Below are 24947 nucleotides of genomic sequence, written 5' to 3'. Positions count from 1 at the left end.
AACTGGCTTAACACCACAATAAAGATGACAGAAGAAAAAAAATTATGGAATTTGAAATAGAACAATAGAAATTATCTGATCTTAAGAATAGAAAGAAAATAATTGTAAAACAAATGAAAAGAGCCTCAGTGACATGGGTAAATATCAAAAATTTTAACATCTATATATATTTGGAGTGTGAGAAGATCAAGAGAGAAAGAATGAGGCAGACATTTAATTGAGGAAATAACTGGAATTTCTCCAAGTATATTGAAAGACATAAATATAAAGAAACACGAAACTCAGCAAACCCCAGAAAGGTAAATACAAGGAAAAAAGACCTAAGTGAATGATGGTCAAACTATTGAAAAGCTAAAGAAAAAAAAAATTCTTAAAAGAAGCTGGGGGCGGGGGGGGAAATCCAAAATATTTATACATGGGAACAATGTTAAGAATGATGAATGACATATCATTACAAAGAGTGGAGAATAGAAGACAGGAAGACAGTGGACAATTATTTTTAAGGTGCTGAAAGAAAAAAAAATTCAGTCAATGCAAAATTCCACATCCAGTGAAAAAACAGAACAACTAAGAGATTTCATCACCAACAGACATGAACTAAAGGAAATGTCAAAGGAAGTACTTCATTAAGTGAGATAATAATATACAGGAAGTCAGATTTGGGGGAAGGGTTGAAGAGTATCAGAAATGATGAATATGGATAAATATAATAAACTATATTTTTCTCTTAATTTATTTAAAACATATATGATTTTTCCCAGTTTTTTTATTGTGGTAAAATGCACATAACATAAAATTTAGCGTCTTAACCATTTTTTTAAATGAGGTATAATTGACATATTAGTTTTAGTTGTACAACATAACAATTTGATATTTGTGTATACAAATATTAACCATTTTAAGTGTATATTTTATTGGTATTAAATACATTCATAATGTTGTGCAACCATCACCACCATCCATGCCTGTAGCTGGTTTCATCTAGTAAAAGTGAAATTATGTACCCAGTTCCTGGCAACCACCATTCTGCTTTCTGTCTTTGACTACTATAAGTACATCAGATAGTCAGACAGTGTTTTTCTTTTTTGTGACTGGCTTATTTTACTTAAACACAGTGTCCTCAAGGTTCATCCACATTGTAGCATATATCAGAATTTCCTTCCTTCTTAAGGCCAAATAATATTCCATTGTACTGTATACCACATTTTGCTTATCCATTCATCAGTTGATGGACAATTAGGCTGCTTACGCGATTTAGCTAATGTGAGTAATGCTGCACTCTTGGAGAAATACCTATTCAAGTCCTCTTCCCATTTTTAAACCAAGTTGTTTGTTTTATTGTTGTTGAATTTTAGGAGTTGTCTATATATTCTGGATATTAATCACTTATTAGATATATGATAGAAAATATTTTCTTCTGTTCTGTGGGTTGCGTTTTTTCTCTGTTGATATTATTTTTTGATTAACAAAATTTAAAATTTTCATGAAATCCAATATGGCCATTTTTTATTTTGTTGCCTCTGACATTGGTGTTATATCCAAGAAGTCATTGCTACATCTGATAACATAAAGATTTTACCCTATGTTTTCTTTTAAGAGTTTCATAGTTTTAAGTCACACATTTAGGTCTTTGATGCATTCTGAGTTATTTTTGTATGCCATGTTAAGTCTTCTGCGTGTGGATATTCAGTTTTCCTAGCACCAGTTATTGAAAAGATTGTCTTTTCCCCCGCGGGGTGGCCTTGGAACACTTATCAAAAATCAAATGACCATATATGCCAAAGTTTATTTCTAAGCTCTCTATTCTTCTGTTGGTCTATATGTCTGTTTTATGCCAATACCATACTGTTTTGATTATTGTAGCTTTCTAGGAGGTTTTGAAATCAGGATTTGGGAGTCCTCTAGGTACATTCTTCTTTCTCCAAATTATTTTCCTGTTCAAGATCCCTTGAGAGTGCCACACAGGCTCCAGGGTCCTGAGCTGTGCACAGGCTCCAGGGTCCTTAGTGCCACTACTGCCAAACCCTCCTTTGACCATGTGGGCCCCAGCAGGCCCACACATGCTGCCCACACAAAAGCCTCCTCTGGAATCAGCCCTGGGCACCTCCTGAGATGAGAAGCTGCCAATGCTGGTGGGGTCAGAGTGCTAAAGTGTGGGGCTAGGAGAGTGGATTTGGGGAGAGGACTGCTATTGGCTGTGCAGAGACAACCTGAGGGGATAGGAGTAAGGTGCTTCATGGCCAGGAATGCTCCTAGAGGAAGCGTGGACTGCCATGGAAATGAGGTGCCACTGTTGAGTGGTGCACAAGTGGCAGGCCCACCACTGAAGCCTCCTTCCCCACCCACCAGCCCCTGCCTGTGTGGGCACTGGGAGGGAATCCCACCAGAGTGAGTGCATCCCAGTCTGTTGCAACTTCTTGCTGGTCTCTGCTGCTGTAGGCACTTTGCGCAACCCCGGTTGTGGCTGCCTTATCCCTCCATGGCCTGAATAAGTGTCCCAATCAGCCTAAGAGACCCAATCAACTGCTACTTTCGCCCCCTCTTGCCTGGGTGGGGAACAGATGCCTGAGGGTGGCCCACACACAGAGGTGAGGCCAGATCCCCGTGATCTGCTTGGTAAACCCTGCATCTGTGGAATATCTGAATGGACAATGAGTACTCCCACAACTGAGACCAGCCTAACTTTAGCAGCTGTGGACTTTGGGGACAAGTACACACAGGAGTTGGGCCAGCTCAGTGCCTGAACTGTCCCCACAGTGCCCACACTGGGTCCAGAGACCTACCTAGGGGTATTAGAGGGCCTCCTGGGGAGGCAGGGGTGGGCTGTGGCTCACTGAGGGGGCAAGGACACTGACAGCACAGGCCTCAGAAAACTATGATTATTACTAGTTTTTTCTTTTTGTTCTTTGTTTTGTTCTGTTTCCTTTTTTTTTTTTTTTTGGCTGCGTTGGGTCTTTGTTGCTGTGCACAGGCTTTCCCTAGTTGTGGTGAGTGGGAGCTACTCTTCGTTGTGTGCAGGCTTTCCCTAGTTGTGGTGAGTGGGAGCTACTCTTCATTGTGGTGCATGGGCTCTTCATTGCGGTGGCTTCTGTTGTTGTGGAGCACAGGTTCTAGGCACACGGACTTCAGTAGTTGCAGCACGCGGGCTCAGTAGTTGTGATACACAGGCTTAGTTGCTCCACAGCATGTAGGATCTTCCTGGACCAGGGCTCAAACCTGTGTGCCCTGGTCATTGGCAGGCAGATTCTTAACCACTGTGCTGCAAGGGAAGTCCCCTGTTGTTGATTTCGTTTTTTTTATTGCTTTTTATTTTTTACTTATTTTTCTTTTCTCTTTGTTTTTTATTTTTTATTATTATTATTTTTTGTGGTGCGTGGTCCTCTCACTGTTGTGGCCTCTCCCGTTGCGGAGCACAGGCTCCAGATGCGCAGGCTCAGCGGCCATGGCTCACAGGCCTAGCCGCTCTACGGCATGTAGGATCTTCCCGGACCAGGGCATGAACCCGTGTCCCCTGCATGGGCAGGCAGACTCTCAACCAGTGCACCAGCAGGGAAGCCCCTCTTTTTATTTATTTTTTTAATTAATAATTTTTTTTCTATTTTTACTTTGCTTTTTTGTTGTTTTGTGTTTTAGTCTTGTTATTGTTTTTGTTCTTTGTTTTGTTTTTTGGTTTTCCTTTATTTTGATAATTTTTGTATGTTTGCTTTGTGTTTTCTTTGCTTTTATTTCAGATTACTTACTGTTTTTTGTTAGTTTTTGTTTTGGGTTCTTTTGTTTGTTAGATTGTTCTTTTATTTTTTTATTTTTTCTTTGGTTTTACTTTTATCATTTGTCTTGGGCTTTATTAGTTTTCTTTTTTCTTTTTTTTTTGCTGTGCCACACGGCTTATGGGGTCTTGGTTCCTGGGCCAGGGGTCGGGCCTTAGCCTCTGCGGTAAGAGCACCGAGTCCAAGAGAGTGGAATGCCAGAGAATTCATTCATTCATTGTTTAAATTCTTTTGTTTGTTTGTTCTCTTGTTTTTGTCTTTTTTGAGGGGTTAAACTATTTTTCTTTTCTTTTTTTCTTTTCTATCTGCTTCTTTGTTTCTGTTAGTTTGGTTTTGTTGTCATCATGAGTCTTAGATTTGCTGTATCTGTTTATTTGTTTTCTTCTCTTTTTTCTTTATTCTGTGTATGTGTGTGTGTTGTGTTGTTGCTACTGTGTGTTTGTTTTTCTCTTTGTTATTCGTCTTGGGTTTTGTTTGCCTGTTCATTTTCTTTTCTTCTTTATTTTATTTCTTTTTTCTCTGGCCACACTGTGAAACTGGTGGGCTCTTTTTTTTCCCAGCCAGAGGTCGAGCCTGGGCCTCCAGGATGGGAGTGCTGATTCCAGGATGCTGGACCACCAGAGAATTCCCAGGCACATGGACTATTAATCAGCTTGTGCTCTCCTGGAGGTATCCATCTCAATACCATGAGCCACCTCCACCCAGCTGCCTGCAGGCTCCAGTGCTAGATGTGTCATGCCAAACAACCAGCAAGATAGGAACACAGCCCCATCCAATAGCAGACAGGCTACCTAAAGTCATACTAAGCTCACAGACATCCCGAAACACACCACCTGATGTGGCCCTCCAGATCAGAGGGAAAAGACTCAGCTCCACCTACCAGAGTGCAGACAACAGTCCCTCCCTCCAGGAAGCCTACACAAGCTCCTGGACCAAACTCACTCACCAGGGAGCAGAAAACAGAAGCAAGAGGAATTATGACCCTGCAGCCTCCAGAAAGGAGTCCATAAACACAGTAGGTTAGACAAAATGAGATGACAGAGAAATATGTTGAAGACGAAGGAGGAAGGTAAAATCCCACAAGACTAAATAAATTAAGAGGAAATAGGCAATCTACCTGAAAGAGAATTCAGAGTAATTACAGTAAAGATGATCTAAGATCTCAGAATTAGAATGGAGGAACGGATTAAGAAGATACAAAAAATGTTTAAAAAGGACCTAGAAGAAATAAAGAAGAATCAGTGATGAACAACACAATAACAGAAATGAAAAATACACTAGATGGAATCAATAGCAGAATAACTGAGGCAGAAGAACAGATAAGTGAGCTGGAAGGTAGAATGGTGGAAATAACTGCCAAGGAGCAGAATGAAGAAAAAAGAATGACAAGAAATGAGGACAGGCTCAGAGACCTCTGGGACATTAAGCACACCGACATTCGAATTATAGGGGTTCAAGAAGAGAAAGGGCAAGGGTCTGAGAAAATATTTGAAGAGATTATAGTCAAAAACTTCCCTAACATAAGAAAGGAAATAGTCAACAAAGTCCAAGAAGCACAGAGTCCCGCACAGGGTAAACCCAAGCAGAAACATGCCAAGACTCATATTAAACAAAAATTAAATACATAGAAAAAATATTAAAAGCTGCAAGGGAAAAGCACCAAATAACATACGAGGGAATCCCCATAAGGTTATTAGCTGATTTTTTATCAGAAACTCTGAAGGTCAGAAGGGAGTAGCAAGATATATTTAAAGTGATGCAAGGGAAAAACCTACAACCAAGATTACTCTACCCAGCAAGGATCTCATTCAGATTCAACAAAGAAATCAAAAGCATTACAGAAAACAAAAGCTAAGAGAATTCAGCACTACCAAAATAGCTTTACAAAAAATGCTAAAGGAACTTCTTTAGGTGGGAAACACAAAAGAAGAAAAAGACCTACAAAAAGGAACCCAAAACACTTAAGAAAATAGTAAGAGGAACATACATATTGATAACTAACTTAAATGTAAATGGATTAAATGCTCCAACCATGAGTCACAGACTGGCTGAATGGATACAAAAACAAGACCCATATATATGCTGTCTACAAGAGGCCCACTTCACACCTAGGGACACATACAGACTGAAAGTGAAGGGATGGAAAAAGATATTCCATGCAATATCAAAAGAAAGCTGGAGTAGCAATAATCATATTAGACTAAATAGACTTTAAAATAAAGTCTGTTACAAGACACAAGGAAGGAACTACATAATGATCAAGGGATCAATACAAGAAGATATAACAATTGTAAATATTTATGTACCCAACATAGGAGCACCTCAATACATAGTGCAAATGCTAACAGTCATAAACAGGGAAATTGACAGTACAAAAATAATAGTGGGGGACTTTAACACACCACTTACACCAATGGACATATGATCCAGACAGAAAATTAGTAAGGAAGCACAAGCCTGAAATGACACATTAGAACAGATAGACTTAATTGATATTTATAGGACATTCCATCTGAAAGCAGCAGAATACACTTTCTTCTTGAGTGCACATGGAACATTTTCCAGGATGGATCACATCTTGGTTCACAAATCAAGCCTTGGTACATTTAACAAAATTGAAATTGTATCAAGCATCTTTTCAGGCTACAATGCTATGGATTAGAAATCAATTACAGAAAAAAAAAAAAAACTAAAAAACACAAACACATGGAGGCTAAAGAATATGCTAAATAATAAACAAGGGATCATTGAAAAACTCAAAGAGGAAATCAAAAAATACCTAGAGACAAGTGACAATGAAAACACGATGACCCAAAACCTATGGGATGCAGTCAAAGCAGTTCTAAGAGGGAAGTTTATAGCAATACAATCCCACCTCAAGAAATAAGAAAAATCTCCAATAAACAACCTAACCTTACACCTAAAGCAACTAGAGAAAGAAGAACAAACAAGACCCAAAGTTAGTAGAAAGAAAGAAATCATAAAAATCAGAGGAGAAATATGAAATAGAAACAAAGAAAACAGTAGCAAAGATCAACGAAACTAAAAGCTGGTTTCTTGAGAAGTTAAATAAAATTGATAAACCTTTAGCCAGACAAGTAAAGAAAGGAAAAAAGGGAGAGGACTCAAATCAATAAAATTAGAAATGAAAAAGGAAAAGTTACAACTGACACCACAGGAATACAAAGGATCATAAGAGACTATTACAAGCAACCATATGCCAAAAAAATGGACAACTGGAAAAAATGGACAAATTCTTAGAAAGTTACAACCTTCCAAGACTGAACCAGGAAGAAATAGAAAATATGAACAGACCAATCACAAGTAATAAAACTGAAACTGTGATTAAAAGTCTTCCAGCAAACAAAAGTCAAAGACCAGATGGCTTCACAGGTGAATTCTATGAAACATTTAGAGAAGAGCTAACACCTATCTTTCTTAAACTCTTCCAAAAAGTTGCAGAGGGAGAAACACTCCCAAGCTCATTCTACAAGGCCACCATCACCCTGATAACCAAAACCATACAAAGAAATCAAAACAGAAGAAATTTATAGTCCAATATCACTGATGAACATACATGCAAAAATACTCAACAAAATACTAGCAAACTGAATGCAACAACACATTAAAAGGCTCATACACCATGATCAAGTGGGATTTATAGCAGGGATGCAAGGATTCTTCAGTATATGCAAATCATCGATGTGATACACCATATTAACAAACTGAAGAATAAAAACTATATGATCATTTAAATAGATGCAGTAAAAGATTTGACAAAATTCAACACCCATTTATGATACTCTCCAAAAAGTGGGCATAGAAGGAACCTACCTCAACATAATAAAAGCCATATATAACAAACATCATTCTCAGTGGTGAAAAACTGAAAGTATTTCCTCTAAGATCAGGACAAGGATGTCCACTCTCTCCACTTTTATTCAACATAGTTTTGGAAGTCCTAGTCATGGCAGTCAGAGAAGAAAAAGAAAGAAAAGGAATCCAAATCAGAAAAGAAGAAATACAACTGTCACGCTTTGCAGATAACATGATACTATACATAGAAAGTCCTGAAGATGCCACCAGAAAACTACTAGAGCTAATCTATGAATTCAGTAAAGTTGCAGGATATAAAATTAATACACAGAAATCTATTGCATTCCTATACACTAACTATGAAAGATCAGAAAGAGAAATTAAGGAAACAATCCCATTTACCATTGCAGAAAAAAGAATAAAATACTTAAGAATAAACCTACCTAAGGAGACCAAAGACCTGTACTCAGAAAACTGTAGGATACTGATAAAAGAAATCAAAGATGACACTAACAGATGCAGAGATATACCATGTTATTGGATTGGAAGAATCCATATTTTGAAAATGACTATGCTACCCAAAGCAATCTACAGATTCAATGCAATCCCTGTCAAATTACCAATGGCATTTTTTACAGAGTTACAACAAAAAATTTTATGATTTGTATGGAAATACAAAGGACCCCGAATAGTAAAGCAATCTTGAGACAGAAAAGTGGAGCTGGATGAATCAGGTTCCCTGACTTCAGACTATACTAGAAAGCTACAGTAATTAAGACAGTATGGTACTGGCACAAAAACAGAAACATAGATCAATGGAACAGGATAGAAAGCCCAGAGATAAAGCCACACACCTATGGTCACCTAATCTATTACAAAGGAGGCAAAAATATACAATGGAGAAAAGATAGTCTCTTCAATAAGTGGTGCTGGGAAAACTGGACAGCTACATGTAAAAGAATGAAATTAGAAAACTCCCCAACATCATACACAAAAATAAACTCAAAATAGATTAAAGACCTACATGTAAGGCCAGACACTATAAAACTCTTAGAGGAAACCATAGTTATAACACTCTTTGACGGAAATCACAGCAAGACCTTTTTTGATCCACGTCCTAGAGTAATGAAAATAAAAAGAAAAATAAACAAATGGGACCTAATGAAACTTAAAAGCTTTTGCACAGCAAAGGAAACCATAAGCAAGATGAAAAGACAACCCTCAGAATAGGAGAAAATCTTTGCAAATGAAGCAACTGGCGAGGGATTAATCTCCGAAATATACAAACAGCACATGCCACTCAATATCAAAACAACAAACAACCCAATCAAAAAATGGGCAGAAGACCTAAATAGACATTTCTCCAAAGAAGACATACAGATGGCCAATGAACACATGAAAAGATGGTCAACATCACTAATTATTAGAGAAATGCACATCAAAATTACAGTGAGGTATCACCTCACAGCAGTCAGAATGGCCATCATAAAAAAAATCTACATACAATAAATGTTGGAGAGGATGTGGAGAAAAGGGAACCCTCTTACACTGTTAGTGTAATGTCAATTGATACAGCCACTATGGAGAACAGTATGAAGGTTTATTAAAAAACTAAAAATAGAATTACCATATTACCCAGCAATTCCACTCCTGGGCATATACCTAGAGAAAACCGTAATTCAAAAAGATACATGCACCCCACTGTTCATTGCAGCACTATTTACAATAGCCAGGGCATGGAAGCAACCTAAATGTCCATCAACAGAAGAATGGATAATGAAGATGTGGTATATATATACACAATGGAATGTTACTCAACCATAAAAAGGAACAAAAGTGTGAAATTTGCAGAGATATGCATGGACCTAGAGACTGTCGTATAGAGTGAAGTGAGTCAGAAAGAGAAAAACAAATATTGTATAATATCACTTATATGTGGAATCTAGAAATGGTGTACAGATGAACTTATTTGCAAAGCAGAAATAGAGACACAAATGTATAGAACGGACATACGGATACCATGGGAAAGGAGGGGTGGGATGAATTGGGAGAATGGGATTGACATATATACACTACTATGTATAAAATAGATAACTAATGAGAACCTACTGTATAGCACAGGGAACTCGACTCAATGCTCTGTTGTAACCTAAATGGGAAGGAAATTCAAAAAAGAGGGGATATATGTATATGTATGGCTAATTCACTTTGCTGTATAGCAGAAACTAATGCAACATTGTGAAGCAACTATACTCCAATAAAAATTAATTTAAAAAAGTAAAGGCATTGAAGTTCACAGAGATTTGAGGTAATTTACCCTAAATCCTGTTAAGAACAATTATCCCCAACGTGAAAATTAGGCAAAAAGAATGCTATGTGTCCTTGCAACATTATACTGGGGCTTTAGCTAATTGCAGACCACAGATTGTTCATTCTCTAACAGAGTGTACCTTTGACTTACTATTTAGTATTGATTAGTAGTAAACTCTGCGAAACTACCAGTTAACTGGTAGATTTTTGTCTGATAAAAATGCAAATTATTTTTTCCAGTAGAAAATATAATTCCAAAGAGACATTTCTTTCTTTCTTTTCTTTCTTTCCTTCTTTCTTTCTTTCTTTTGCTATATATTCAGTCTCTCCAATTCTTTTTTTTAATATTTATTTATTATTTATTTATTTATTTTTGGCTGCATCAGGTCTTAGTAGTGGCATGCAGGATCTTTGTTGAGGCATATGGGATCTTTCATTGCGACGCATGGGCTTCTCTCTAGTTGTGGTGTGCAGATTTTCTCCTCTAGTTGTGTCGTGCAGGCTCCAGGGCATGTGGGCTCTGTAGTTGTGGCACACGGGTTCCAGAGCATGTGGGCTCTGTAGTTTGTGGCACACAGGCTCTCTAGTTGAGGAGTTCAAGCTCAGTAGTTGTGGTGCATGGACTTAGTTGCCCCACAGCATGTGGGATCTTAGTTCCCTGACCAGGGATCGAACCTGTGTCCCCTGCATTGTAAGATGGATTTTTTACCACTGGACCACCAGGGAAGTCCCCAATTTCTCCAATTCTTGAACCAGTATTATAATCCTAATGCTTCCCTCATTAATAGATTAAGTGAATTTTGAAAAACAAACAAACAAACAGGATCCCTTGAGATTCTACATGAATTTTAGGATGAGTTTTTATATTAATTCAAAAAAAATGGTTTTTCATAGGGATTGATTGCATTGAATCTATTGCTTATAACAATTTAAAGCAAAAATTATAACACTGTGTTGTGTAATTTATAATATATGTATATATAATACATACAAAATAGCTTAATGTAGGAGGGAAGTAAAATAAGATATTTATTTCCAAATTCTTACTTTATGTACAAAGTGATGTTACATTAACTTTAAATAGACTATGATAAGATAGAGCAACCCAGAGCAACCATTCTGAAAACAAAATAAAAAAGGTAAATCTAAAAAAAAAAGAAGCATTACGTTGAACTATAAAAACTATACAATAAGCACAAAAAAGTTACAGAATAGAAGGAACAGAACATATTTTTAGACAGATGGGAAAAATAGAAAGCATTAGAAAAATGGTATACCTAATTTCAATCATATGAATAATTACATTAAAGGTAAATGGACTAAAGTCACCAATTAAAAGACAGAGATCATCATAATGAATGTAAAAACATGTTCCAAATATAATCTGTCTGCAAGAAATAAAGATGCAGATAAGTTGACACTTAAAGAATGAAAAAATAGATTTAGCATAGAAACACTAATAATAAAAAAGCAAAAGCTAAATTTTATTTAAAGACAAATAATGTATGAGAAAGACAAACTGTATTAATAGAAGTGTATTATGAGTTGAAGACTGCTTCATAATAATAAAAATAATATTACATAAAATAGATATTCATAATGTTATGTTACCAAGAAATCATAAAATCAGAACTATATATACACCTAATAACTAAACTCTGAGAAACAGGAAGTAAAAATTATACTATGTATGAGGTTTCAGTTTCTCCAAATCTTTCCAACACTATTTTCAGTTTTTAATGAGTTACTTATTATGGTGGGTGTGTCTTGGTATCCCATTATTTCTTTTCCTTTGTCTTTTAAATGCCTTAAAAAAATTGACAGTGTTTTTTTCAGAGCAGTTTTAGATTCACAGAAAAATTGAGAGGAAGGTACAGATATTTTCCGTACATTCCCTGCCTCCACACATACATGGTTTCCCCTATTATCAACATTTCCTACCAGAGTGGTACGTTTGTTACAATTAATGAACCTACATCAACATATCATAATCACCCAAAGTCCATATATTGCATTATGGTTCATTCTTGATGTTGTACAGTCTATGGGTTGGGGCAAATATATACTGTATCCATTATTATGGTGTCATACAGAGTATTTTAAATGTTCTAAAAATCTTCTGTGATCCATTTTTTCATTCCTCCTCCACCCAACCCCTGCCAACCACTGATTTTTTAAAAATTTTCTCCATTGTTTTCCCTTTCCAGAATGTCATATTGTTGGAATCATACAATATGTAGCCTTTTCAGATTGGCTTCTTTCACTTATATGCATTTAAGATTCCTCCCTGTCTTTTCACGTGTCAGTTCTTCTTAACACTAAATGATATTCCATTGTCTGAATGTTCCAAAGTTTATTTATCCATTCACCCACTGAAGGACATCTTGATTGCTTCTAAGTTTTGGCAATTATGAATAAAGCTGCCATAAACATACGTGTGCAGGTTTTTGTGTGGACATAACTTTTGAACTTTGGGGGGTAAATACCAAGGAGCATGATTGCTATATCATATGGTAAAGATATACTTTTGTAAGAAACTGTCACATTGACTTTCAAAGTGGCTGTGCCATTTTCCATTCTCACCAGCAATGCATAGGAGTTCCTGTTGCTCCACATCCTCACCAACATTTAGTTTTTCAGTATTCCATATTTTGGCCATTTTAATAAGTGTGAAGTGGTATTTCATGGTTGTTTAAATTTGCATTTCCCTGATGACATATGATGTGAAGCATTTTTACATGTGCTTATTTGCCATCTGTATATCTTCTCTTGTGAAGTGTCTGTCAAGTGTCTTTGGCACAATTTGAATCAAGTTGTTTGTTTTCTTATTATTTAGCTTAAGATTTCTTTGCATATTTTAGATAACAGTACTTTATTAGATGTGTTTTTGCATATATTTTCTCCTAGTCTGTGTCTTGTCTTTTCATTCTCTTGACATTGTCTTTTACAGAGCAGAAGTTTGTAATTTTAATGAAGCCAGCTTATCAATTACTTCTTTCATTGATCATGCCTTTGGTGTTGTATCTAAAACGTCATTGCCACCCAAAGTCATCTAGGTTTTCATCTTTGTTATCCTCTAGGAGTTTTATAGTTTTGCATTTTAGATTTAGATCTGTGATTCATTTTGAGTTAGTGTTTGTTAAGGGTGTAAAGTTTATATCTAGATTCCTTTTTTCATTTTTTTTGGATGTAGATGTCCATTTGTTCCAGCAATGTTTCTTGTAAAAACTATCTTTGCTCCATTGTGTTGCCTTTGCTCCTTTATCAAATATCAGTTTACTATTTTTATGGGGGTCTATATCTGGGCTCCCTATTCTGTTCCACTGATCTATTTGTGTATTCCGTCACCAGTACCACACTGTATTGGTTACTGTAGCTTTATAGTAAGTCTTGAAATCAGGTATTGTCAGTCCAACTTTGTTCTTCTCCTTCAATATTATGTTGGCTTTTGCCAACATAAACTTTAAAATCAGTTTGTCAATATATACAAAATAACTTTCTGGTATTTGGATTGAAATTGCATTGGATCTATAGATCAAGTAAAGAAGAACTGACATTTTGAAAATATTGGGTCCTCCTCTCAGTGAACATAGAATATATCTCTATTTTACCTCTTTGATTTTGTTCATCAAAGTTTTTTTGTTTTCCTTGTGTAGATCTTGTACATATTTTATTAAATTTATTTTCAAGTATTTGGTTTTCATGGATGCTAAAGTAAATGGTATTGTATTTTTAATTTCAAGTTGTATTTGTTCATTCCTGATATATAGGAAAGCATTTGACTTTTGTGTATTAACTTTGTATCCTGCAACCTTGTTATAATCAGTTATTAGTTCCAGGAGATTTTTGGCAGTTCTTTTGGATTTTACACATAGAAAAATAAATTTATTTGCAAAAAGAAGTAATTTTATTTTTTCCTTTCCAATCTTTATTCCTTTCCTTTCCTTTCCTTTCCTTTCCTTTCCTTTCCTTTCCTTTCCATTCTTTTTCTTTTCTTACTGAATTGGATAGAACTTCCAGTATGATGTTGAAAAAGAGTGCTGAAAGGGAACATCCTTGCCTTGTACCTGACCTTAGTTGGAAATCTTTGAGATTCTCACCATCTAGTATGATGTTGTAGATTTTTTTGGTAGATATTCTTTATAAAGTTGAGGATATTCTATTCTTAGTTTAATGAGAATTTTTATTATGAATGGCTGTTAGATTTTATCAAATGCATTTTCTGCATCTATTGATATGATCATGTGATTTTTCTGTTTTATCCTGTTGATATGATGGATTACAATAATTAATTTTTGAATGTTGAAACAGGCTTTCATACATGGGATAAATCCCACTTGGTCATGGTATATTATCTTTTTATACATTATTGGATTTGATTTGCTAATATTTTGTTGAGAATTTTTGCATCAGTGTTCATGAAAGACATTAGTTTGCAGTTTTCTTATATCTTTGTCTGGTTTGGGTATTAGGGTCATGATGGCATCATAGAATAAATTAGGATGTAATCTTTCTGCTTCTACTCTCTGAAAGAGATTATAGAGAATTGGTATAATTGCTTCCTTAAGTGTTTAGTAGAATTCACCAGTGAACACATCTGGGCCTGCTACTTTCAGTTTTAGATTATTAATTATTGATTCAACTTTCTTGTTCTCTTTGCTTTTGATTTTCCAGGATTCTAGTGATACATCCTGTAGCTCAAAGTTTCCTTCCTCAACTGTGTCACATCTACTAATAAGTCCATCAAAGGCAGTATTCATTTCTATTATAGTATTTTTGATTTCTCTTATTTCTTTTTGATTCTTTATTAGAATTTCCATCTCTCTGCTTACATGACTCATCTGTTTTTGCATGCTGCCCAATCTACCCATTAGAGCCCTTAGCATATTAATCATAGTTGTTTTAAAATCCTAGTCTGATATTTCGAACACCCCTGCCATGTCTGGTTCTGATGCTTACTCTATCTCTTCTATATATATATATATATATATATATATATATATATATATATATATATATTTTGCATTTTGGTATGTCTTGTGATATTTTTTCTTGATAGCCAGACAAGAGGTAAGAGAAGTAAGAGGAGCTGCGTGTAAACAGGCCACTAGTAATATGATGGTGAGGTTTGTGGGGAGGGAAGGCATTTTATAGTCCTTTGATTAGATATCAGTCTTTTAGGGAGCCCATGCCTCTAGCCTGTGAACTTAACAGGTGTGCCTCAGGGTTTTTTTTTCTCCCTCCTTAGGTAGGAGAGGTTGGCTAGAATGGGCTGGAGTTGAGTATTTCCCTTCCCCAGCATGTTAGGCCCAGTTTAACTAGTTTCTTCTGAGGGCAGGCCTTGTTAAGAACAGAGTGTTCTGGGGTATTTCAAAATGGTTCCTTTTCCCTTCCCCCTGCAGGAAGCAGGAGAGGAGTTTACTCTGATATTTACTGTAGGGACCTAGTCAAGCACCTGGAGGTAAATCTTACAATATTGTGAGTCCCCCAAGACTAGATCCCTTGAAGTTTTTAACTCTCAGAGCTGTCTGCTCTGAACCTCCAGTGATTCATCGATTACAGCCAAGGCTTTCCTACTGTGGCACTGGCTCCTGCGGGCTTGCTGCTAGTGATTCTCTAGTAAGCCATGCCTCCCTGTATTGATCTGTCTCTCCAGTCTTAAGAACAGCAGTTTGTCCTGTGTCCTCCCCTCTCTTGAGAATTCAAGGAGAGTTGTTGATTTTTCAGTTTCTTCAGCTTTTCATTTGTTGTTAGGGGAGAGTAACAACTTCCAAGTTTCTTATATGTGTCTTCATACACATCTTTTTAGCTAGTATTAGGTTCACTAAACAATTTTCCCCTGAGGGCAGGCCTGGTAGGAAGAACTGAGTGCCCTGGCATATTTCAAAATGATTTTTTTCGCCTGTCAGAAGCAGAAGGATGTTTTCTCTGATATTTAATACTGTCAGAATTTGGTCTGACTCCTTACCTGGAGGTACATCTCACAATATTGTGGGAGCCCCCCATGACTGGTTTCCTCTTGATGTTTTTAACTCTCAGAGTTGCCCTCACTCTATCTCCAGCAATTTATCAATTATAGTTCAGCTTTTTCTCTCCCAACACTGCTTCCAGAGGCAGTTTCTCCCTGTAGGTCTCTGCTGCAGTAATCTGGTAATCAACAACTCCTTGTATTCAGCTATCTGTTTGTCTAATCTTGGGAGCAGTGGTTTGCCCTGTGTCCTCCCCTATTTCATGGATCCAAGAAGAATCATGTTCAACTTTTTACTTGTTAGGATGGAGTGATGACTTCCAAGTTCCCTTACATGCAGAACTAGAAATCAGAAGTCCCCATAATTAGGATTTTAATTTCCATTTTGCTGATGACTAATGATTTGAACATTTCTTCACATACTTATTTTTCATTCACATAGTTCTATTTTGAAATGCCTGTTCAAATATTTGCCATCTTTATTGCATTGTGTGTATTTTTATTGTTTTAATATATCTATCACATATGTGTAAAGCTGTAATATATATTAGATATTAGACACATTAGTTATATAGGTATCTATATACACAAATATATCAATATACATGTATAGATATATCTATTTATGTACATAGATATATTAGATACATATAGACATATTAGTTAGATAGATATATCTCTTGGAAACCTCAGATACTTTGAAAATATATTTTTCTTAGATTGTGGCTTGCCTGTTTGTTTTCTTCACGGTGACATTTGAAAACAAACATTTAAAATGTTGATAACATCTAGTTTGTCTCTATTTTATTTTATAAAATCTTCTGTGTCATGGAAATTTCTTATAAAATGAGATACATAGCTACCCTACGACCCAACAATTGCACTCATGGGTATTTGTCCAAAAGAAGTAAAAACATGTCCACAAAAATGTTCAAAGCTTCTTTTCATAATAGCCAAAATTTGGAAATAATCCAAATATATATAATCAGGAGAATAGATAAACTGTGGTATATTCATACAATGGGAGACCTGGCCACCATTTAAAAAAAAATACTGATGCAGCCAAGGATTTTGATGAACCTTAAAAATCATGTTCAGTGAAAGAAGCTTTACACATTAGAGCATGTACTGTATTAATTAGTCCATTTAAGTAAAGTTCTGTAATGGGCAGAAATTAATATATGGTGAAAAAATAAAAGCAGTGTTTTAAAAGTAAAGTTCTATAAGTCAAAAATTAATATATGGTAAAAAATAATAAGCACAGAGTTTTTCTCTGAAGTGTTGGAAATAGAAACTGACTGTAAAGAGGTATGAGGGAATTTTCTGGGGTGACGGAAATGCCTTATAGCTTGACAGGTGTTTGGAGAACAGATCTAAACGTTCATCAAAGCTCATTAATGGCTTGTATATTTCACTATAGGTTAAATTACCTAAAATAAAGCAATAATAACTCTAAACAAATACTGAATTCTAGTTAATGATATAAATGTTAAACTGTTTAATGCTGATGTATCCTAATGTCTGAAACTTACTTGAAACACTTCAAAAAGTGAGATGAACTTATAGATGAATAGATAAGTTGATAAACAGATCAATTGATAAATTAAAGTTTTGGATGAATAGATAAATGAACAGGTATGTGGTAAAGCTTATCTAGCAAAATGTTGAGAATAATAAAATCTCTGTGGTGGATAAATGGATGTGTACTGTATAATCCTTTCAACTCTTCTGTACATTCAATAATGTATAATAAAATGCTGGGGGAAAATGCTCTTCCCATTGCAAATTATAAAAAAAAAAAAAGAAAACCACTTTTTTCAACATTTCTAGACAAAAAGGAAAGTGAAAACCATAAATGCAAATTTTAATAAAATAATGTAATCCTTACATATCAGAATCTATTTCTTACAGCGTTTTTCAGAGGAACCTTAAATATCTAGATCAGTTGAAATGTATAATTAAAAATAAGTTTCTTAATTTCCCAACTCAAAACTCCAAAAGTGTACAAAATCTTAAAATAAAAATTAAGGAAAGACTTATTAAAATAAAAAGAAAAATTAATGAGGCAGAAATAATAAAAATTTTAAAATAATGTTAAATCCAAAAAGTTATTTTTTAAAAAGTTACAGATGAGCCGGTTTGCAGGGCAGAAGTTGAGATCCAGATGTAGAGAACAAACGTATGGACACCAAGTGGGGAAAACCGCAGGGGTTGGTGGGGGTGGGGATGGTGGTGTGTTGAATTGGGCAATTGGGATTGACATGTATACACTGATGTGTATAAAATTGATGACTAATAAGAACTTGCTGTATAAAAACACAAACAAAAACAAAACAACAAAAAAGAAAAATCCTTTTTGTAGTCTGACTAGTTTCTTTCAAAAAAGATATCTGAACTCATTGTAAGGGCAAAGCAATAGGTAAGTATTTTGGTATAAAATTTTAAAGTCCACATTAGTGATCTCTTCATTGAATATCCAATTTAGTGAGGAAAACTGTATCAAAAATAGATAACAGGGGCTTCCCTGGTGGTGCAGTGGTTAAGAATCCACCTGCCAGTGCAGGGGACACGGGTTCGTGCCCTGGTCTGGGAGGATCCCACATGCCGCGGAGTGGCTGGGCCCGTGAGCCACAACTACTGAGCCTGCGCATCTGGAGCCTGTGCTCCGCAATGGGAGAGGCCTACACGCCGTGATGAAGAGTGGCCCCTGCTCGCCACAACTGGAGAAAGCCCACGCACAGAAACGAAGACCCAACGTAGCCAAAAATAAATAAATAAATTTATTTTTAAAAATAGATAACAACAATGCAGAGAAAATTAAAAGTTCAGAAAAAAATCAATGTAGAGGAAATGTAATAAGAAGTTTGATTACTGGATCAGGAAAGGTCACTCGGTTCAAAATGACATTTTGCAGAAAAACTGAAAGTTGCTCAAGATTGGTTCAAGGGCGGCAGCGGCTCCAGAGCAGTAGCAGCATCACCAGATCCCCGGTGGAGGTGCTCCTACAGGTGTTGTTGCTGGAGCAGCGGAGGTTCGGTTCTCACCGCGGGGTCGAGACCCTCCGGTTCACGTTAGTCTTTGGAGATCTCCCTCATCCCCCTCAGCTTCGGGAAAATGGCTCAAGCGAGTAAGCCTGCGATGAAGAAAACTTCAACATCTGTTCCTTTGGAGAGGAATAAGAAAGAAAAGGAAAATTCTGTAAACTCTTTATTGGTGGCTTAAGCTCTGAATCCATGGAAGAAAGTCTGAGGAACTACTACAAGCCACGGGGAAACCTTATAGACTGTGTGTTAATAAGGCATCCTGCCAGCCCCAAACCAGGAAGATTTGGTTTTGTCACGTTTTCATCCATGGCTGAGGTAGATGTTGCCATGGCTGCCAGACCTCATTCCATTGATGGGAAAACAGTTGCACCCAAACGTGCTGTCCCAAGAGAGGACTATGGAAAGCTGGGGGCTCTTGTCACCATGAAGAAGCTGTTTGTTGGTGGAATTGAAGAAGATACTGACGAGCATCATCTTAGAGATTACTTTGAGAAATATGGAAAAATCAATGCCATTGAGATAATTACCGATAGGGAGTCTGGAAAGAAAAGAGGCTTTGGATTTGTTACTTTTAATGACCATGATCCCATGGATAAGCTTGTGTTGCAGAAAGACCATAGCATCAATGGTCATCATGCAGAAGTAAGAAAGGCCTTGCCTCGACCTAAAATGCAGGGAGTCCAAAGTTCTAGAGGTGGAAGAGGAGGCAACGTCGGTTTTGGAGACTCTCCTGGTGGTGGTGGAAATGTTGGAGCAGGACCAGGATGAGGAAGGAAACTTGGAGGAGGAGCTGATGGATACGGAAGAGGACATACATTTGGGGATGGCTATCATGGGTGTGGAGGAGGATCTGGAGGTGGCATTTTGGGGGTTAGCCCTGGTTATGGAGGAGGATGAGGAGGATATGGTGGCAGAAGATCTCGATATGGCGACCTGGATGGGGCCTCCAGAGGTGGTTTTGACATCTATGGATGAAGAAATTATGGAAGTCATAATTACAATGATTTGGGAAATTATAAGCAGAAACCTTCTAAGTACGATTTACTGAAGAGTGGAAAACTGAGTGGTATAGCAGGAACGTGGGAGGATCATACGGTGGAGGAAACTATGGTCCAGGAGGCGGTGGAAGACGTGGGCGTTATGCAGAGACCGGCTGATACTGAGCTTCTATTTGCCATGGGCTTGACTGTATAAACAGACATTGAGAGCCCAGAGGTAACAGAAGAGCTTTATGTTATCGAAATAACAGTGTTCAGGAAACTCTTACCTCAGTCATGCATAAATATGCAGTGATATGGCAGAAGACACCAGAGCAGGTACAGAGAGCCATTTTGTGAGTCGACTCGATTATGTAAGAACAATACCTTTCTGTGGAGGAAAGACTGTATGAAAAAATGCTTTTGAGATCGTTTCTTAGCTTTTGAATGATTGTCTCTCCAGTGGTCTCTGTAAGAATGTGGAAGCATCCCCTTTGATAATGTTAAATTTCAAAGTTTTGGATGATATTTGAATCCTTTTTCAAGATTTTTCTCAAAATTTTGTAAAACTGTTAGCTAGAATCATGGTGTAATGAGACATAACATCATTCTTCTAAAGAAAATTAGTTCATGTGTAGAGTTAAGAAACTGTTGTACCTTTAAGATTTAATAAAATAATTCTAACGGTAAAACAGTAGTAGTTTGTCCTCTTTGATAATCTTGCACTTTTAGTTTTTACCTTTTAAATATTTTTCTTGTTTAATGATATCAGAGTTTGCAGGGTAGTGATATGACTTACATACATTATGAAATGATTACCAGAAAAAAGTTTTTCTTCTTGCGATGAATATTTGTAGGATTTACTGCCTTAACAACTTTGATATACATCCTACAGCTGTGCTAATTTTGGTCATCCTGTACCTTACATCTTTTGTAATGTTGAGTAACGTGTCATGTACCTATTGGTCATTTGTATGTCTTTTTTGGATAAATGTCTATTCAGTTCCTTAGTCCATATTATAGTTTGATTATTTGCTATTGTGGTAAAAAAACAAAACAAAAAGTTATTTTTTAAAAAGTTAACAAAAATAGACATGTAACCTAATAAAGACAGAAAGCAATAAATCAGATATATACAAAATAAGTAACTACAAGAAAAAATAGCTAGAGAGACAGAGAAATAATAAAAGTCATAGCAGAATACTTTGTGTAACTCTATGCAGATACATTGTAAACTTAGGTAAGAGATAAAGTTTCCTAGGAGCGTTCAATTAAGTAAAAATAATTCCATTGCAGAAAGAGGTGAAATAGACTAGTTTCACAGGAGAATAGTGAAAGATCAAAAAAAAAATATTCCCCCAACAAAAAGTACCCCATCTAGGTGTTTCCAACGGGGCATTGTATGAAATGGTTAACATCTAGATGATCCTAATGCTATATAAATTTTTCTGGAGCTTCAGAAGTGAACAGAAACTTTCAAATTACTTCATGAGACAAATATAACATTAGTTCCTGAATCTGATGGTAGCAGAAAACAAAACAAGACAAAAAAGAAACCCCAAATATTCCTTGTGAACATTGATGTAAATATGCTAAATAAAATATTAGCAAACGGAATTGAACAGTTATATAGGAAAATAATACATTATGACCAAGTGAGATTCATTCTTAAAATGTAAGGATGCCTTAATATTTGCAAATCTCTTAACATATATCTTCATATCAATGAAGACAATTTCTTCATATTAATTCCGGGGAGAAAAATCATAGTTACTTGGAAGGGCTTGACGCAGTGGATACCCATTTATCTGATAATATTTAATGGAATAAGAACGCACACATGCACACACATGATAGAAGCAATCATACTGAGATCAAGAACAAGGCATAGGTGCCTATTTCCCCACTATTATTTAACATTGTATGGGAATATAGATCAAAATGGAAAAGAAGAAGGAAAACTACACCTGTTTGCAAATGATTTGACAGTGATCTGAAAATGCAAGGGAATAAGTTATTAAAAAAAACTCATATAATAAACATTCTATTAAGTAATAGGATATAAAAATTAACATAGAAACACCAATAGCTTTCAACTGCCCAAACAATAGCCAGTAAAAAGGATATAATAGGAAAGAATCCCTTTTAAACTGCAACAAAATATAAAAAAGGCTTAGGAAAAAACACGAAAGACACAAATGTAGATTTGCAAAAGCAAAAACATTCCTTGTTTTTGGGTTCAATATCATATGCATGTCATTTTTCTTTAAGTTAATATATGAGCCTAATGCAATTTAAATAAAAATTCACATAATTTAAATTTGTAGCTACAGAAGTTAATATGGAAAAACTCACGTGGAAAAGTAAACATGCAAGAATAATGATGAAATCTTGGAGAAGAGCATAGAGTGACAGGGCAGTGCATACTTATCAGATACTGAAACATATTATAAACTTTCTATAATCAAAACAGTTATGTATTGGCATATTAATGGACGGAAAGAACAGTAGAACAGAATAGAAAGTTCTGAAATAAACCCAAATACAATAGGATAAAGATGACACCTTAGTCACTGTAGAAAATATAGGCTTATTAATAAATGCAACTGGCCATCTGCATAGTCATTTGGAAGAGTAATATCAAATTTATATTTCATAGATTACACAAAAATGAACTCCAAAAGTATCAGAAGTCTAAATCTCTCTTTTTAAAAAGAAACCATACATGGAGTAGAAGAAAACATGGATACATTTCCTTATAATCTGGATAAAGGCAAAGCTTTCTACTTGAGTCTCAAAATCCTGATGCAATTTCTTTTATTAGACCAGTAAATATAAAACATAAAGAAGCAATTTTTGCCTAGAAAACAAAGAGCCAAAAATACAATTAAAATATAAATTACAAACTGGGAGAAAGTATTTGTATAACATTTATCCTAAGAGCTAACTTCTGAAAAATATAAAGAACTATAAGAAATCAAGAAATAGCAAGTCCTTAAAAAAAGGAAAAAAATAAGGAGACAAAGACCTAGCAGCATGAGATATGAGAAAATGGCCTTTAAATTCTTGAAAAGATATACAGCTTCATCCATACTACTATAAATGTGATTAAAACTACCTTGAATTAAAGCTTCATTTCTGATTAGATTGGGAAAATTTTAAAAGTTTGACTACACACTTTGTTGTTGCTCAGACTGTGGGGAAATAGGTACTTTTTTATACTGATGCTAGAAATGTTAAATTGTATAACTTCTATGGAGGAAAATTTGGCAATATATAACAAAACTGCACACCATTTGACCTAGAAATCAGTTCTAGAAATTTACCCTAAAGGCACGCCTTTAGTAACACACTCATACAAAATGCATTACTTACTCATTATGACATTATTTATAGCAACAAATTATTGGAAAGTTACCTATATGTCCAATAATTTGTTATTAGGCTAATCAACAAAAGTGTATCCACAGAATTAAATAATACACAAATATAAAAAGAATTAAAAAAACTCTTAAGTGATATAGTTTAAGCAGAAATATGGTGTATATATCTGTGAAAAGAAGGGGAAATAAAAATGTGTATGTTTGTGTTTATGGAGATGTATCTACTTATTTTTGTAAAATAAACACAGGAAGGATAAACCAGAGAATGATTAAATTTGTTACCTACAGGAGATATGTGGAAACAGATTAGAAAAAAATAGGAAAAAGAATGAAACTTTATTAAGCATTTTTATATAGATTTGACTTGAACCATGTTATTATTTTCATATTCAAGAAATATTAATTCAACAAAGAACTGCAAAAACTCTAAAATTGAATGCAAATATGAGAAAATATATAATTGCATATCAAATTGATCAAATTGATCATACTCTGACTACATTCCCAGTGGGATATATTCCAAGGACAAAAGGAAATCTTGACCTTTAATACGTTTAGTTAGTGGTGGTAGTATGGTTGTAGTAAGTCTGAAACTGTTTCTCAAACATTTTATGAGTGAACAAATAAGTACATATATTGATATTGATGGTACTACATTCATTTCCAACTGTGGAAAAAGGAAGTTGTAAATGTGGAATGAGAGGAAAAGAAGAACACTGTAAGTGTTAAATTTGAATTGAAGTTATCAATATGAGTTAATGATTTTTAAGATACATATTTCCTAGCTCTGTCCACTGATAAATGGTACTTCAGTAGCAGTGAGCATACTTAGCACCTAGATCTTGACTTTTATAAGTACCATTCTCTAAAAGGAGCCAGAGCTCCTTGGATAATGGCTGGCTCTGGGTCTGTGTCCAGGGAAACAAGGTGGGTCTGATGCATTTTGTTATGTCAGAGAGTAAAAGTTCTCAAAAGTTGATAGGAGTATTTCAAGAGGACATAAAATCTTGTTTGAAGAGGCTCCATTGGCTAAATTTAGGATAAGTAGAGCCTCAAAAATAAATAATGATGGAAATGATTTATAATACATGGAAAAGGAATGAATCCATGAACTATAATAATACTAGCTAATTTTCAAAGGGCCAAGGGAGAAGGGAGTGAAGGAAAATCTTTTTTATAGAAAAATGCCATCTAATAAATATAGGAGGAGTGCTAAAATTGGAAAATCATCACTTTGCAACCAAAATTTTAGGAATTGATTCAGGAATCAATCTTCAATGGATGCTGAAACCATTGGGTTTAAGATGGTTGAGGAGCAGGATAGTTGCATGGTCTCAACGTATGACCTCAGAGATTAGTTATGAATTATAAAGGGAGAAGATAATACTACAGAAGAGAAATTTGGTGAACTCGACCTTTACCAAATGATCAAATTTAATATCATTAGTAGCAGGACAAAATGACATCATCCATCTCCTGATATGATGCACTGAGAATGATACAAAACCACCTATGTAGTATTCTTGTTAAAGATGCTTAACCTGAATCTACTCATGAGCAAACAATCAAATCCAAATGAGAGACATTCTGCAAACAAATGGCTTACTTTTCTCAAAAATATCAGTGTCATGCAAGAGAAAATAAAAACAGTCTTGATTATAGTAGACTAGAGAGTTATAGCA

General features: G+C 35.5%; 1 pseudogene; it reads left to right on the top strand.

Moving 5' to 3' along the window:
- Nucleotides 1-17873: 17873 nt before the first annotated feature.
- On the top strand, nucleotides 17874-23364 carry LOC149749322 (heterogeneous nuclear ribonucleoproteins A2/B1 pseudogene; annotated as a pseudogene).
- Nucleotides 23365-24947: the final 1583 nt, after the last annotated feature.

The sequence above is a fragment of the Delphinapterus leucas genome, chromosome 4, assembly GCF_059928025.1.
Source record: "Delphinapterus leucas isolate spDelLeu-1000000601 "Yukka" chromosome 4, BTC_Dleu_Yukka2, whole genome shotgun sequence".
Lineage (NCBI taxonomy): Eukaryota > Metazoa > Chordata > Mammalia > Artiodactyla > Monodontidae > Delphinapterus > Delphinapterus leucas.
This window is presented reverse-complemented; position numbering and strand designations above follow the sequence as displayed.